The sequence below is a fragment of the Numenius arquata genome, chromosome 12, assembly GCF_964106895.1.
Source record: "Numenius arquata chromosome 12, bNumArq3.hap1.1, whole genome shotgun sequence".
NCBI classification, from domain to species: domain Eukaryota; kingdom Metazoa; phylum Chordata; class Aves; order Charadriiformes; family Scolopacidae; genus Numenius; species Numenius arquata.
Window position 1 is genome coordinate 43,225,131 of NC_133587.1, and position 14,892 is coordinate 43,240,022.

Below are 14,892 nucleotides of genomic sequence, written 5' to 3' on the forward strand. Positions count from 1 at the left end.
AGGACAAGCCTATGTGTGAGGGAGCCCAAAGAGACAGCCAGCCATGAGATTCCTCAATATGTGAACCTCAACATTTGCCTGCTGCAACCAGCACATCACCAATGCTAAGCCCTTCCCGGCTGCAGAAAGGTTTTGTGATCCTCCTTTGGGCCCATCGGGGAGGAGTAATGGGTGGGGCAGAAAGGAGAGCTCCCATTTTCCAAGGGAGAGGGATCCGCCCACTGCAAAGCTCCAGAGACCACGGACAGCCGCAGTCAGGGATAAAAAGCTGGAGTCTGGAGGGAGTTCCTGCAGGAGTGAACTCACACACTGTAAAGCAGCAAGTGCTTAAGGCCAGACCCCATAAATCCACCAAATTAGATGCTGGTGACATTATAGACCCGTTTTGTTAGTTTTTCCAGCTGAGTTGCAGACCACAGAAAATGATTTATACTCCAGGAGTTGGGATGGTGGGGGAAGGGAGGGCAGGATGAGGGAAGGGGGAAAAGGGAGTGACGGTATTTGAATTTCTAATCGATTCCTTTCTTTAGGAAGGAAGAGAAAAAGAAAAGAGAAGCCTATTCCTGGTGCTAGAAAAATTAAAAATACAAATTGGGATTGAGGGAGGACCAGAAAGAAAGAGCTAAAATCCTCCTTCCAAGCTGCATCTGGAGGGGAACGAGGCACCAGCTACCCTGGAAGGAGAAGGGCATGAGCTGTAGCAAAAACAAAGTAGAGGGGAAAGGAAGATATGGAGCCAGGGTTCACCACATGCACAGTCCAGCTGGTGTAGAGGCTTGTAGGAATATTACACAGAGCTCTTTGGCCTCTGATACAGTCTTAGCAGAAGACAACCTTGAGAACATTTTTGCAGGTGAGGACAGACTGAGTGATGAAGTTATTGCCAAGGGGCACGCGGAAAGGCCTAGAGAAAATTAGGACTTAAACATGGAACTCCAGAGTAACAGACCACAAGTTCATCCCGTCCTTTCTTAACACACACACACAAAAAGATTATTTTCCTTTCCTCTTTTTTTTTTTCAGTCCTACAGTTCAAGTTTGCTCCGTCTCCCAGCTGGGCCTGAAATTCACCTCCTTGTTATCTAGCGTTGCTCAGCATACTTGATCACTGTCTTAATCCCTATTTAATTTACTGGAAACTACCCAGAACTACTTTGGAGGCAGTGTGCAATATATGGGTAAATCACAGCTGTTTCCCAAGCTACCTGTTAAACTCTTCCCTCACCAAACGATCCTTCCTGTCATTGTATTTTCATTACTTTCAAACTCTAAACATATTCGTTAGCTTTGGTTTTATATGAAGGACTCCTGCCCGTCCTCCAATCTCTCTTCTCCATCCACCTGTTGCTGAAGGGGTTTCTCCAACCAGATATAGATTCCTGCAATGTAGATGTTACCACCTGGACAACATTCCTAAATGGAATAAGACAGATATCTGAGGGGAGCCTTCCATCTCATTAAAAAGTGGATATCTAAAAATAGGTCTAATAAATTAATTGCAACCTACAATTGAGGCCCCTTCCCTTGAGATATTCAAGGTGAAGCTCGACGAGGCCCTGGGCAACCTCGTCTAGTTGGGGGTGTCCCTGCTGACCGCAGGAAGGTCAGACTAGATGACCTTTGGAGGTCCCTTCCGGCCTGGACCAATCTATGAATCTATGAATCTACAAGTGCAATAATTCTTTCCACCGACTATAAAACAAACCAGGGGTAACTAGCTCAGATGGAGACCTTGACACAATAGATAACTAAAATATGATGAGACTGATCTCACTCATTAAATTTTCTTTCTCACAACCTGAAATACACACTGTTGAGTTTGTGATTTCTCTCTGTCTCGTACCTAGCCATTCAAATCAGAATAGAATACTATATAGGTAAATAAAAAGTTATTTTTCAAACAGACAGGAGTCTTGTTACTTTCCCATTTGACAATGAAAACAAAACAATGAGACAAGCAACTTTTTTCCCTATGATAAAGTTTGTGGAGGAGATAGGAGACACACCTAATTCAGATTAGGCGAAATATAATTAGAAAAGCAGGGCCAAGTTGAAATGTCAACCTTTCAGTCAAAAGATGCACACCACATAGAAGACAAGGATGAACATTTATGGGGAAAAGCCATCTCTCTCACCCCTAGTCAGAAGTAAGAACTGTAAGAAAGAAATCTGGGACATTTCAGAGAGTCATAGCATTTTTTGTCCCAGACAAGTTCCATATAAATAAAACCTTCTCCGGGTTATTGCAACAGTGATGTTCCAATCATTACTGTTTAGTCTGGACTTCTTGTAATGACGGAGCTTTGATGAACATTTGGGAGGAGATTAACCTCATCTAACTTCAAATTCAGGTGCTTGTAGATAAGCTACTCCATGTAGATTCCCTTAATAACCTACAAAGACAAAAAAGCGATGAGTAATGAGCATGCCTCTTCTCATCCAGTTCCTGTTCCTATTTCAGGATGGGTCAGGCTGCATCCATGGGCTCTAGCTCATCCTGGAGTTCCATCAACATAGAAGGAAACAATTTATCAGTGCAGATGTCGGTGTCTGTATCTAATCAGATACATTTCATGGTAGAAGCCTGATCTTCACGGTTGCACAAAGGCAAGATGTACTGAAGAGAAGTCATAAGATATTCTGGAGAAGAGAAGACGGAGGATCTGATCAACGCAACGCCTATAAATACTTAAAGGGTGGGTGTCAAGAGGATGGGGCCAGTCTTTTTTCAGTGGTGCCCAGTGACAGGACAAGAGGGAACGGGCACAAACTTGAACATAGGAATCTCCATCTCAACATGAGGAGGAACTTCTTTACTCTGAGGGTGGCAGAGCCCTGGAAGAGGCTGCCCAGAGAGGTGGTGGAGTCTCCGTCTCTGGAGACATTCCATACGCGCCTAGACACGTTCCTGTGCAACCTGCTCTGGGTGGACCTGCTTTGGCAGGGGGGTTGGACTAGATGATCTCCAGAGGTCCCTTCCAACCCCATAGCATTCTATGATTCTGTGATATACACAGAGCAATGGAACAAGAAGACACGATCAGGCCAGAGTCATAAATCACGGCTACCACCTTTGCTCATGCAGTTCTGATAACTGTATATAAAGCTTCGAAAACCAAGATGTTGTCTAACAGAAATGTGCTTGAATAACAAGGGAGAAAAGAATAACTGAAACAAGATTTGAAACGTTTTCTTTTCCTGACTGCCATTTTGACATGTGAAGAAAAGAGAACAGCATTAAAATGAAAGGAAATAGTTTCCCCTCTGCTTTTTGTAAATATCCTAATGGAACATTTTGACCTGATTTGAAAGATTTTGACGAGCTTGTGTTGTGATGTGAGTGTCGGGTTGCCTGGCAATGCCAATCCATACAAGGAAGCAGGCAGAATCCTGCATTCAAAATGGCTTTGGGTACAAATAAGGGCTATATTCTGCGAGTAGTCCAGAGTCAACGGGAGATTTGGAGATCGAGGAGAAAGCATTAGCCTTTATGAGGTGAAATATTTAGTACCAGTGTTTAAGGACTGAAATATCTTCTCAAATATGGCTCTTAACTACTATTTGCCTAGTGATTTATAGCTCAGTTCACCATGCAGCAAAGAAGTTTGCTCTTGCTGTGATCAATTAAAGTACCCAATGGGTATTGGTTGTTTCCTCATCCTCCTCTCTCCTCTTCTTTGTTTCCTATATTGGACCTTCTTGCTATATCTCCTTGCAGTAAGTCCAAGGCCCACACGGGTTTTGTGCCCACTTTTACAGCCGTTAAATCTACCAGAATCACCAGTGTTGAAAGAGTTAACACCAGTGTGACCATTTGGGGCTTTCAAGCTAAAATTTGGATAAGACACCAGTGGAAAAGAGGAGGGATGATCTTTCAGAGAAAAGGTTTCAGGGTCTCTCCAAATTTAGGCAGTCATCACAGTACTAGTTTGTTGAGGAGTTTATCATAGCAGCCACAGACTATAAAAATATAAACCCAGAAGGATGGATCTACTCTGCGGGACTTGTGACAGCCCACAGTGAAAGCTTAGCCCCAGGAGGACTAGAAACACATGAATGGGACAAGGTAAAGGTGTTACCTGATAGTGCAGGTGGAAGGATCCTGTGTTTTTACAGCTGAAGGACCAGGGTGCTACGACTTTTCGTTGGGTTCGACCCGTAATTCAGATTTAGGGATTGCACAACTGTTGCGTAGGGATCATGGCTTCATGATATTTTCTGAAGACCCATCTTTGCTGTCAGAGTAAGACTCTTCCAGGTCTAGGCCATGGCATTGAAGGAGGGGAAAGGATTTTCACACCACATGCGGTAGATTTTGCTGAAAGAAAGCATGAATTTTGAGCATTTTTCTGAGCACGTTGTCCCCATCTCGTCCCCCAGCTCGCTCCAAGGCAGTGCTAATTCCCACATCCTGGGAACATTAGGTCAATTGTTTGTCAAATTACCCAGGTGAGTTCACACTTGCAATGAGCTTGCTTTCACCTGAGGCTGCAGCTGGAGTCCCAGCAGGCCCTTGCTACTCCCTATTTTTATACACCCAGGCGTTGTTCCATCTAGTGCTTTCCTTTGGAAGAGTTGGGCAACCTACCACAAATCCTTGGGAAAGACTGACCTCTTCTGGGAAGCCGAAATCCAGCTGCTCAGGGAATCTGAAACCAGCCATTGTGCCCTGGAATTTCCCCCGGGGCATTTTGGGCAGCAACGTCTTGGCATTGGCTGCTAAACATTTTCAGTGATTTTCCTTGAGATGCTTTCTTAAAGATGCTTTCTGCTTGCTGGCTGTTTAAGTCCCGAAGGATTGCAGGCTCACACTTGGCTAATTTTACATTCTCCCTCATGTCCCTCACAATTATTTTTAAGTTCAGTGAGGTTTTCTCAACCCATTCAACTCTGTATCATCCTCCAGCTTCTTCTTTTTGCTTCTTCCCTAATATTTCAACCCTTTTCCTGGTGCTCAGCGTTGGTCTTAATCCCAAAGTCACAGGTGTTTCCATTAAAATGATCAGTCCCTTTAGCATATTGACATTTTATTGCCTGCAACTTTTGAGATCTCTGCATAATTGCATCTACATCACCTACAGTTGCACAAAGGTGTAAACACAGGTTCTTGAAATAATATTATTACAATAGTATGATTAATAGGTGTGCTGGCCTTTTGCTTGGGTTTATTTATTCCCTGGTACCCTGAGTCATTACTTCTCTTATGCAGGTAACACAGGGCACTGTGACCCTCCCAGGTATTAGTAGAAGGTTTCAGATGGTCGGAAAACCATTTTGATTGTAGCTTAAGGGTATAGCACCAAGCAGCAATCTGCTAATTAAGAGGTAACATGTCAAACTGCTGACAATCCCTTCAGTAAGGTGCTGTGTTTCCCTCAGCATATTCACGTTGGAGCACCTTCCCATAATTTGGTATCAGCAGCACTAACATTTGGCACCTCCAAAAATGCAGAGTTCTGCCTCAGAGGGGTCAGTGCTACCAGGGATGCCTGGATGAAGCTGGCCAGCTGGGACCACGTGCTCCATTGTGGGTTTTTTTGCACCCAAGATGTGCCAGTCACCAAGAAAACTTCAGCTGGGATATGGCTGGGGGATGCTGTGGGTTTTATGTGCATGTCATCAGGGCCCTGACCACACCAATGGCTATTAAGTGTCCTTAAAAGCCACATTTGGGGCAAGCACCCCAGATCAGGCTGACCAGGAACTTGTGCTTATATCCAGCTCTTGGGCTAATCGGTGAAGGGTGCGTAGATGGTCAGGGTGAATAAGGTCCATGGCCTTGAAACATGTAGGATACAAAGCTAAGCAGGGATTTTTAGGAGAGATGCAGTATCTTTGCAGATCTGACTTTACCATCCTGGCCACTAAAATCATAGAATCATTTAGGTTGGAAAAGACCCTTAAGATCATCAATTCCAACTGTTAACCTGACACTACCAACTGTTAGAAGGACCTCTGAAAATTAAAGTGTCCTCTGAGCTTGAAGAAATACCTGATTTTTGCACTCCAATAAAACGAACAGTATCTTTCCAAGTGCTACATAAATTCTCGCTCATGGTTTAGGTGATTCTTTACACTGCCATCTTTAAGAGCGCAGCTTTGACATGTCTACTCTGTTTCACTGTCCCTCTTGAAAACAACCTATGTAGGGGCATAAGAGTCTGGTCCTGGCATGCACTCCCTCTCGTACTGTGAGCAACGCCAGCTCTTGTAGAGGAGATTTTGGAAAAATCTGTGACTTGCTAAGGCTTGTCCCAGGTCTCTCACAGATTGCCTCAAACTCGAGGTTTAATAAAACCTTTTAATCCATTCATATTTAGTAATGGAGTGCCTGTTTTTTGATAGCCGGGTAGAAGTCTGGTCCTCGAATCTTGTTACATTCCTGTGTTAGTGCTCTCTGTGGTGTGGAAAAGCATTTCCTTTTATCAGGTGTTAATTTCCCCATCTTTTTATTTATGCTGACTGTATCACCAAGGTGTCTTTTGCCACGGGTCAAGGTGCTAGTGGTGTGGACGTATACACACACAGGCCAAAACATGGTCCTAGACAAGGGAGCTCACTCATTACTCCAGCTATCCCCTTCAGCTCTCAAATCCATTGAAAAGACCATTAGTTTCAATTGATATTTTTGGCCACGTGAGGAATTATCACCCACTGAAATCAAAAGTCAGAGAGAGAGAGAGAGGACTTTGCAGTTGCCTCAAGGTGAATAAGAGGATGCTGAACCGGTCAGTCTAGCCCCTATGATCCATGTCATCCAAGACCTCTGTATTCCAGTAGTATTTGACAAAGACCCTCAGAGGCTACAGGGGATGGGATGGAATGGGATAAGTGACCAGCAATATTTCCCTGTATGAAGATCAAACATCCAAGCAAAGCCAAGTCTTTCCAGGCCAGGGTTATTGATATTAAAACCACAGAACTTAATTAAAAATGAAGGTAATTAAAGCCAGATGCAAGAAAGCATTTTTTTTTCCCCTGCATACCATGTTGTAGACTCATAGCATGACTCACGGGGAGAGAGCAGTAAGTCAAGGTGACTGGGAACATTCAAGGAGTGATTATCTGGGTTCATTAGTGGGGCTGGTGGGCGGCAGCTATAAACTGGGAACAGGTCCTGATGAGGTGCATGGCCTTTAACTCCTCTGGTATGTAATGAGAGCTGTAAATCTCCCCATTACAGGCAGCGGTGATGCGGGTGTATTCAGCCAGCAGCCTTGCTTTAATCTCTTTGTGACATCAAGGGAAGAGGAGGGGGACCCTTGCTCCAGGACTGGAGCGATCTGAGCCTCTTGAAATGGATGAAACTACCCATTTTCATGTGGGAATTACGTACAGTGATGTGAAGGCTCAAAAGTCAACTTCTGGTCCAAATAGCTTTGGTATGAACCTTGAGGAACTGCATGGGTTTCCAGGGATTTACGCCTCTCAGAGCAGAGGCTGGAACTTTATACCTAAAATCCCTGAACTTGTCCACAGCTATTTTCTTTCCTTTCTGCATAGTTTGAGTGTTTTAGAGACGACAGAAGACCAGGTGTTCATAACGTATTAAAATACTGATCTGATCCGTGCTGATCCAGGTATGAAACCCAAGGCTGCAATGACCTCTACGTGCAACGAGCCCCCTGACAGGTCCTAACATATGTATGAGGTAGAGCAACTCGTGTCCTTTCTCTGTGCCTCAGTGTCCCTCACTGCAAATTGGGGCTAGTCATATTCTCCAGAAGATGGTGGACTGTGAAAATTAATTAGGACTTGATTCATTTTACCGACTATTAAGTTAATATTTACCTATTATAAATTAAACAACTCAGGGAAGAAGAGTTAGGTGGTATGAAGCAGCTGCTCTGAGTCAAGAATTGCTCGCAGACTTTTCACAGTCTACCTTCCCCAGCTGTCGTGGCTGAAATACATTTCCACTCTTGTAAATACTGGTTTAGGTGCTTGTACAATCACTTCCTATCTTGTTTCAGTCCAAATTAATTGGGTTCATTTATGCAGCTAGCCTTGATTCACTTACCAGGAGTGGCTAAAGATGAGCTAACATGACCAGTGCCATCCACTGATCATGTGGATGAAGACAGGAGACAGGACTTTCCACTTGCCTCCAGCCACCAAGAATTTTCACAGTTAAAAATCCCAAATCTGAGGTCTTCTGGCATTTCCAAGCTCTCCTGGACAACTATGGCTGGTATAACAGTTTCTCCTTCTGGCAGCAAGAGAACTTATGTCCTGCGAAGAGATCGCCTACAAATCATTGGCTTCAAATGGACCACATCTCTGTAAGGAATTTCCACAGCTTTTTCTGGGCACCAATCACAAGGTTATTAGCCATCTGCAAATCCAGACTGATTATGAGCTCACCACCTTTGCCGGACTATCTCGTATTGCAACTGTCTAACTTTCAGACTCAGTTTTTCCCACTTCTGGAGTTGTACACGTTCCCCAGTGACTATCTCCATCAGCGATAAATCAGGAGGTTCAGTTTTGTGACTCCATGAGTTCTCTGCCTAGCTTGCCAGATTGAAGCCAATATCAATGCTTAGCTGCCCTTTCGCATATCTATTAAATACTGAGTAGCTCGTGTTCCCTCAATACTGACTCCTATGCTCAAGACCAAACAAGAATATCCAGTTAACCCTTCATCCTCCAAACTTTTGGCTGCGACTTTTCCATCTAACCTTTTTCAGTTTTTATATATATGTCTCTTTTGCAAAGTGGGTGAAAGCTTTTGCATAAACATGCCAGACACAGCTGGTCAGTCTTGGCAAGCTTTAATTATTTTTTTCAAGGGGAAAAAGAAGTCCTCTTTTGGTAGTTTGTTTTCTGAATATTCCCAGACACTAACAGAAGTGCTTTTGTTAAGTTTTTATTATTTTCAAGCTCCCTCAATTTGCAGGCTAAATATGCATTTTTTTTCTTGTTTCTTTTCAGCTGGCTCATGCTGCAATTGTTTTTCTTCCTGCAAAACTTGAGGCTCTTTGTCTTTAGTTCTAAATTCTCTTTTATAAAGTCTTGGATGTTTTCACACTCCGTGAGCTGCACCATTATTTCCTCCTTGAAGAACAAGCCACAGTTTGCCTTTTTGGACAGTAGAACCCACTGGCAGTGCCAACATTGGCATTTTTCATGCTGAGAAATTAGCCAATATTTAGGATTTTGAGAAATGAGCATCAGGTATTGCAAGGATGAGATCTGTGAATTTATAGCGACTGCAGCAAAGATTCCATTTCCCAGAACACGGCAGCAAAAGTTTCTTTTCTCACAGCTCAAAGTCTCTTTCTAGACAGCAAAAATGTCCTGTCATTTAGATATTTTTTCTCAAGTTCATATCATCAGCATGAGGTTTTTCTCTGTTTCTTTGGCATTCCTGAATATGCACCTCCACTTATGATTAGACCCAAACAAACCCTGCCGTTGCTGTAGCTAAACTTCCAGCTTTACAAGCAGGCTCTGATAATTCCATACTTTATTCTGCAAAGAAATTTAATGGATATTCTTTTACATTTATCCTAAAAGATTGGTACTCTTCCCTAAAAATATTTTAAGCCTGAATCTTATGACAATGACGGACATAATTTAGCCATTAGACCAAATGTCTGAGCCTGAGAGATCCATATTGCTAAAATCTGGATGTCCTACTCTCTCCCCCATCTCTCCTATTTCTTCCTTGCCTCAATGAGAAGAAACACACTGTTCTGCAGTTACACTTTTTTACCCCTCGGGGTTAAAAAGTCACAAGATGATTGTCTTTAAAACCATGAGCATTTTCATCAACAAAATGTCAAGACTCTGGACTTTGATGGTAGCCTTTTTGAGACTTGCTTGGCAATGACACGAGTTAGGAATAGGCTTCTGGCTCCCAATGAAATCCGAGGTTTTCCCCAAATTGCCAGACTCCTAGAGTTGGGATTTTTCTCAGAAAAGAAAAAGAACAAAAAGAAACATAAAATATTTCAAAACTTCACTTTAGGAGTGAGAAGTTGTGTTTATTGCATGCTTGCTTTGTTGTCCCTGATCTGTTTTGAATCCTGAATGTTTGAAGTGCTTAAACACTTGCTTATCTTGGAACATATGGTACCACTGATTTCTATGAAAATGCCAATGCACTCGCAAAGTTACGCACACGCTTTGAAATGCTTTGTTGGAACAAAGATAAAGGAAAAAACTTGAGTATAAATTCTGCTGTCTGAAAAAGCCTGCAGAACCGTCCACTCTACACCACCCACATGTCCATTGAAACTAAACCTTTATTAGCATTTTCCATGTTCTATTCTCTTTTTCCTCTGCCAAATTTCAAGAAAATTTTCCTTCTGCTTTTGTCCTATTTTTGCTCATTTTGTATTTGTTCATTTCTTTGTTTTTATTTTTGACAGGGTTAAACTTTGGAAATTTTTATAGATAGAGTCCTGACTTCAGGACCATCCTTCCCACTTTGTCATTCTATGGAAGTTGATGCAAAAAACCTCCCAGAAATCATGGTCTCCTTTCACCTGGCTGCAGAAGGGTTTTGACTAAGCCCAATCCTTGGAGACAATCATATTTCCACGAGCTGGTGAAGCTGCTAAATCAAGATCTTTGCAGTTCAGGATCTCAGGAGTTTGGTCATTTTTCAATCCTGCTTGTGGACAGACTGACTTTGGATGCCTGTTGAATGTGGAAAGCAGGAATTCGACACTAAGCCAAAGACTGTCTTTTCAGAAATATCGTCCTTCCCTTATTCAGTGGTTTGCTTGGCCTGCAGAATTTTTCTCCTTTAGCTGCAAGCAACCAAAAGGTCTTTTGGTAAACAGTATACTGTTCATTATAAATTTAACAGCATTGTATATTGCTTGGAAAGGGCTGCTTTCTTCTGTTCTGAGCAATAAAAAGGATTGGGCTGCTGTTTCAGATGTGCTATGCGTGTTTCCTGGTGAATTCCACTCTTGGTGATGATGCGCCTCCAGCTTTTTCCACTCTATGTCCTATGTCCTCCTACCGATTAGAACAATCGCTGGCACAGTTTTAGTCTTGGTGAACCGTCACCTTCCCAAACCATACCTGGATACTCTTTGGGAATTTGAATGTTGCAGGGACTGAACCCAAAGGCAATTGAGATGCGACTACCCTCTTCTGGAGGTAAAAGAGCTTAATTGTACAAACGTGGAACTTTTTATACCATGGCCTGAGGGCCAAAGTCCAGACCTTGGAGCCTGGTTGGGATTGTCATGGCAGAACTCCTGTCTCCAGGGGATTTGGGCCTGTGTACAGCAAAGAAAACAATGGACCTGATCATAATATAATATAATATCCATAATTTAATTAAAAGGTGAGCCTTTCTGCCTGTCCTGCTAATCTGATTAAAGTCGGCTGCTGAAATTGGTGGGAATAGGTGCCAGTGCAGGTGTGACTGTGTGATGCAGACATATTGGAACAGGCCACGTCCCCTTCCCTGTCTGCCTCAGACCAGTACATTTCTGGCAAGCATTTCTGCTCATTGAGGGTCATAAAGCTAAATGAGATCTGTAAACCTCAATAAACTAGATTAAAATATACTTTTGGATAAAGGCAACATTGAAAGACCAAAAGGAAGGAAAGTTGTGCTTGTGAGAAATCATTAAAAAGAATAGAACTATTCAGCATGGATTGTTGGGAGATGATAGAGAGCTATAAAATTGTGAGGAGAAAAGAAAAAGTGAAAAGGGATTGACTGTTACTGTTTTCATCCAGTGCAAGAACCAGAGGGGATCAAATTAAATCAGCATGTGGCATGTCCAGCATTTGAACAAACTTTGAAACTCCTTGCCACAAGAATCTGTGGATGCCTATAGCCAGCATGATTCAAAGAGCAGATTTATCTATGGCTTTCAAACAAGGATACTACCTCTGGCCATGAATTATTGGAAGGCGAGGCATTACCTAGGAGAAGAGCACCTCATACTTGTCCTGTTATGTTCCTCCCTATAAGGAATCAGCTGATGTCCTAGGCAAGGTGGGTCTTTGGGCTTGGCCCATTTTGGCCATTCCTATAGTCAGACATGGATTTGGGGAGGAAAACCTATTCTAGCAGCTGACCTGGTAAGTGAAATGCCATGGAACTACGTCTGCTGATGATAAATCATCCAGCAGAGTCCTCCCTCAGAGGAGCCCACTTCGTTGTAGCTCAGCATGGCTCTTCCACCAAACCCATCACCGTTCCTGCCCTCATCACATGGCACCATGAGGGCCTTTACCTGTTAAGTGACCCAGTGCACCAGACGCATCACTGCTGATGTGCACCAGATACACGGCCTGGCGTGATGCTATCCCCGCTCTGGAGATGAAGGGATGTGGCAATGAACCAAAGCTGAAGTTGTCAAGGTGTCCAGAGTCTTCTGAGCTGTTGTCTTGGGGTGGCTTCTTGGAGAATCCTGTTCATTTCCCATTCACTTGATATCCTCAATTTCTCCATCTGCAGAAGGGATAGAGTGTGTCTTATCGGCTGAAAAGCACAGGAGACATCAGCAGGGTCTGAGGCCTGTGAACAACAGAACTGGGACCTTTCGTGTTTGCTGTTGTCCCAGTCCGGATGAGGTTCACCTTGGCAGCCTTAAGGGGAAAGGCTCCCTACCCCATTAGCTCTCCATTGAGCCATCCAGCCTTCCATGCCAGGCTGTTTTATTTGGAAAACGTGACCACTTGTGGCAAACAGTATTTACAATTTAACTTTTTGTTGTTGTTGTTCCGGCTGATGTGAAACTCCTTGGCTTTACAACGCAGGTTTAATAAAGTCTATTAAAAGGGTAAATATAGCAACTCCCTTTTGGAATTTCTTCCTTTTCTTTTCTCTTTTAATTGATTATTTCTTAGAGGTAAAATTTTAATGCAATGGCAAAATATCAGGAGTAATTAGATTAAGTAGGGGGGGAAGCTGTTGAATTTTTTTTTGAGAGCTATAAACCAGAAATGAAACAAAACTTACTTTATATTTGTAGACAAGTGTGTGTGTGTTTATATATTTCTCTAATACTTGCCAGTTTTGCTCTTTTTTCTTCTTTCAAAGCACTACAAGCAATAACACTGTGGATGATAGAACCTTTTCTGTTTATTCTTGTTTTCTTTCCAATAATGAATAAGCTCGAAGGGCATTATTTTAACTAGGCTCCTGTAATCCTTTAATGGGGCTTGTTGAAAATAAGACCCAGCACTGCCAGACACCATGCAGCAAAAAGCTGCTTAATGCCAAACCCCTTGGCACAGGAGAAGCTGGGAATTGGCTGATTTTTCCTCCTGTTCTCTGTTTGAATACGCACCTTCCTGGGTCCCAAAGAGGGTTGCAGTCCAGGCAACACCTGAAACTTGGTCCCTGTCCTTAAAGAGTGAGCAGGATAACACTTTGTGTCTCTCCCAGTCTAATGCACTGGGATGGGCTGAGCCTTAAGGGGTTGGAAGCTCTCAGTGATGTAAACTGAAAGAGGGTAGACTTAGATTAGATATCAGGAAGAAATTTTTCACCCTGAGAATGGTGAGACACCGGCCCAGGTTGCCCAGAGAAGCTGTGGCTGCCCCATCCCTGGAGGTGTTCAAGGCCAGGCTGCACAGGGCTTTAAGCAATCTGGTCTAGTGGGAGGTGTCCCTGCCCTTGGCAGGGGTCTTCACCCTGCAGAGTTAACGCTGCCCAAACTCTGCTGCTACCCTCCTCAATTCAAGCTATCTCTATTTCTCTTCTTATTTTACCAATGAAGTGCATTGCAGCAGCTGATGTTCCTTGGCAGGTTGTCTGTAGAAGAGGAGGCAAACCTTGCCCTTGAAACAGGGAGTCCTTTAGCTCTTTTCTCCCAGCCTGGTATCATGCAGTACAGCAAGGGCTTGTCGGGTCATTGAGAATCTTCCCCTGAGAAAAGCCCATCAGATCTGAAGTGATGAGATTTCAAGAGCAGACTGAAGCCATAGAAAACCAGAAAAGCCAGGAAATAGAAACAGCTGGGTTTCAAGACCCCCTTCCCACCTGGCATCACTTCAAGGAGCCCTAAAACACACTATTAAAAAGCCCTTTGCGCTTTTCCTGGCTCTGTTCAAGGGACAAGGGTGAGCACAGAGCAGAGGACCTGTATCTTGATTCTCAGAGGTGTCTGTCCCCCCAAGGGACAGACGAATGGCTGCTGTATCCCCTTTCCATGCTGCACACTCACTGCCTATTGCAGGTGGTGCTGGCCTGGTGTCAGGTCCCCGTCCCAAGGGAAGGAGGGATATTACAGCTCAAGAGAGGGAAACACTTGCCTGTGGAGTGGAAAGGTTAATCTCGTGAGAAGGACAGAGCAAATAATTGCCATGGAGAGGACATGGTATCTCAGCCTCTTGTGTGCAAAAGGAAGGCAACTCTGGCACAGAGATACTTTTCATCGCCAGGCATTGCAGCCCAGGGGAGAGGCAGTGACATGAAAGCTCCCTTTGGGCTGGGGGTGGAGAAGGAAAATTGGAGTAAACCAGTCAGAAGAGCACACAGCTTCTCTAATGACCCTGAAAAGCCAGATGGAGATTTCTCTTCCAGGGGTGTTAGGCTTCCCTCAACTCCTTACCCTTCTGCTGGGGGTAGTATTTCTCTCTGTAGCTGCTCTCAGCCCTGTTGTAGACCCTCCTGGCCATGGCCATAAAATATGTAGCACAATAAACGGTACAAGGTGGACTAGAGAAGTGGTCTCTCCGCTCTGCCCCAAAAGATTCCCTACTGCATCCACTCAGGATTTTCTCTTCCGGTCTGAACATCTGATCCTCCTTGGGACAGCGTTTCAGATCCCCAGGGCTTGGGCTCAGTCACATCTCAAGAAGGAGAAGGGATCCTTTAGCTGCCTCAGTATGAACACTCTGCTTTTTATACGGTGAGCGAGTGCCCAGGTTAGCACAGCTCAGACTAATCTTCTCCAAGGGCTGGTG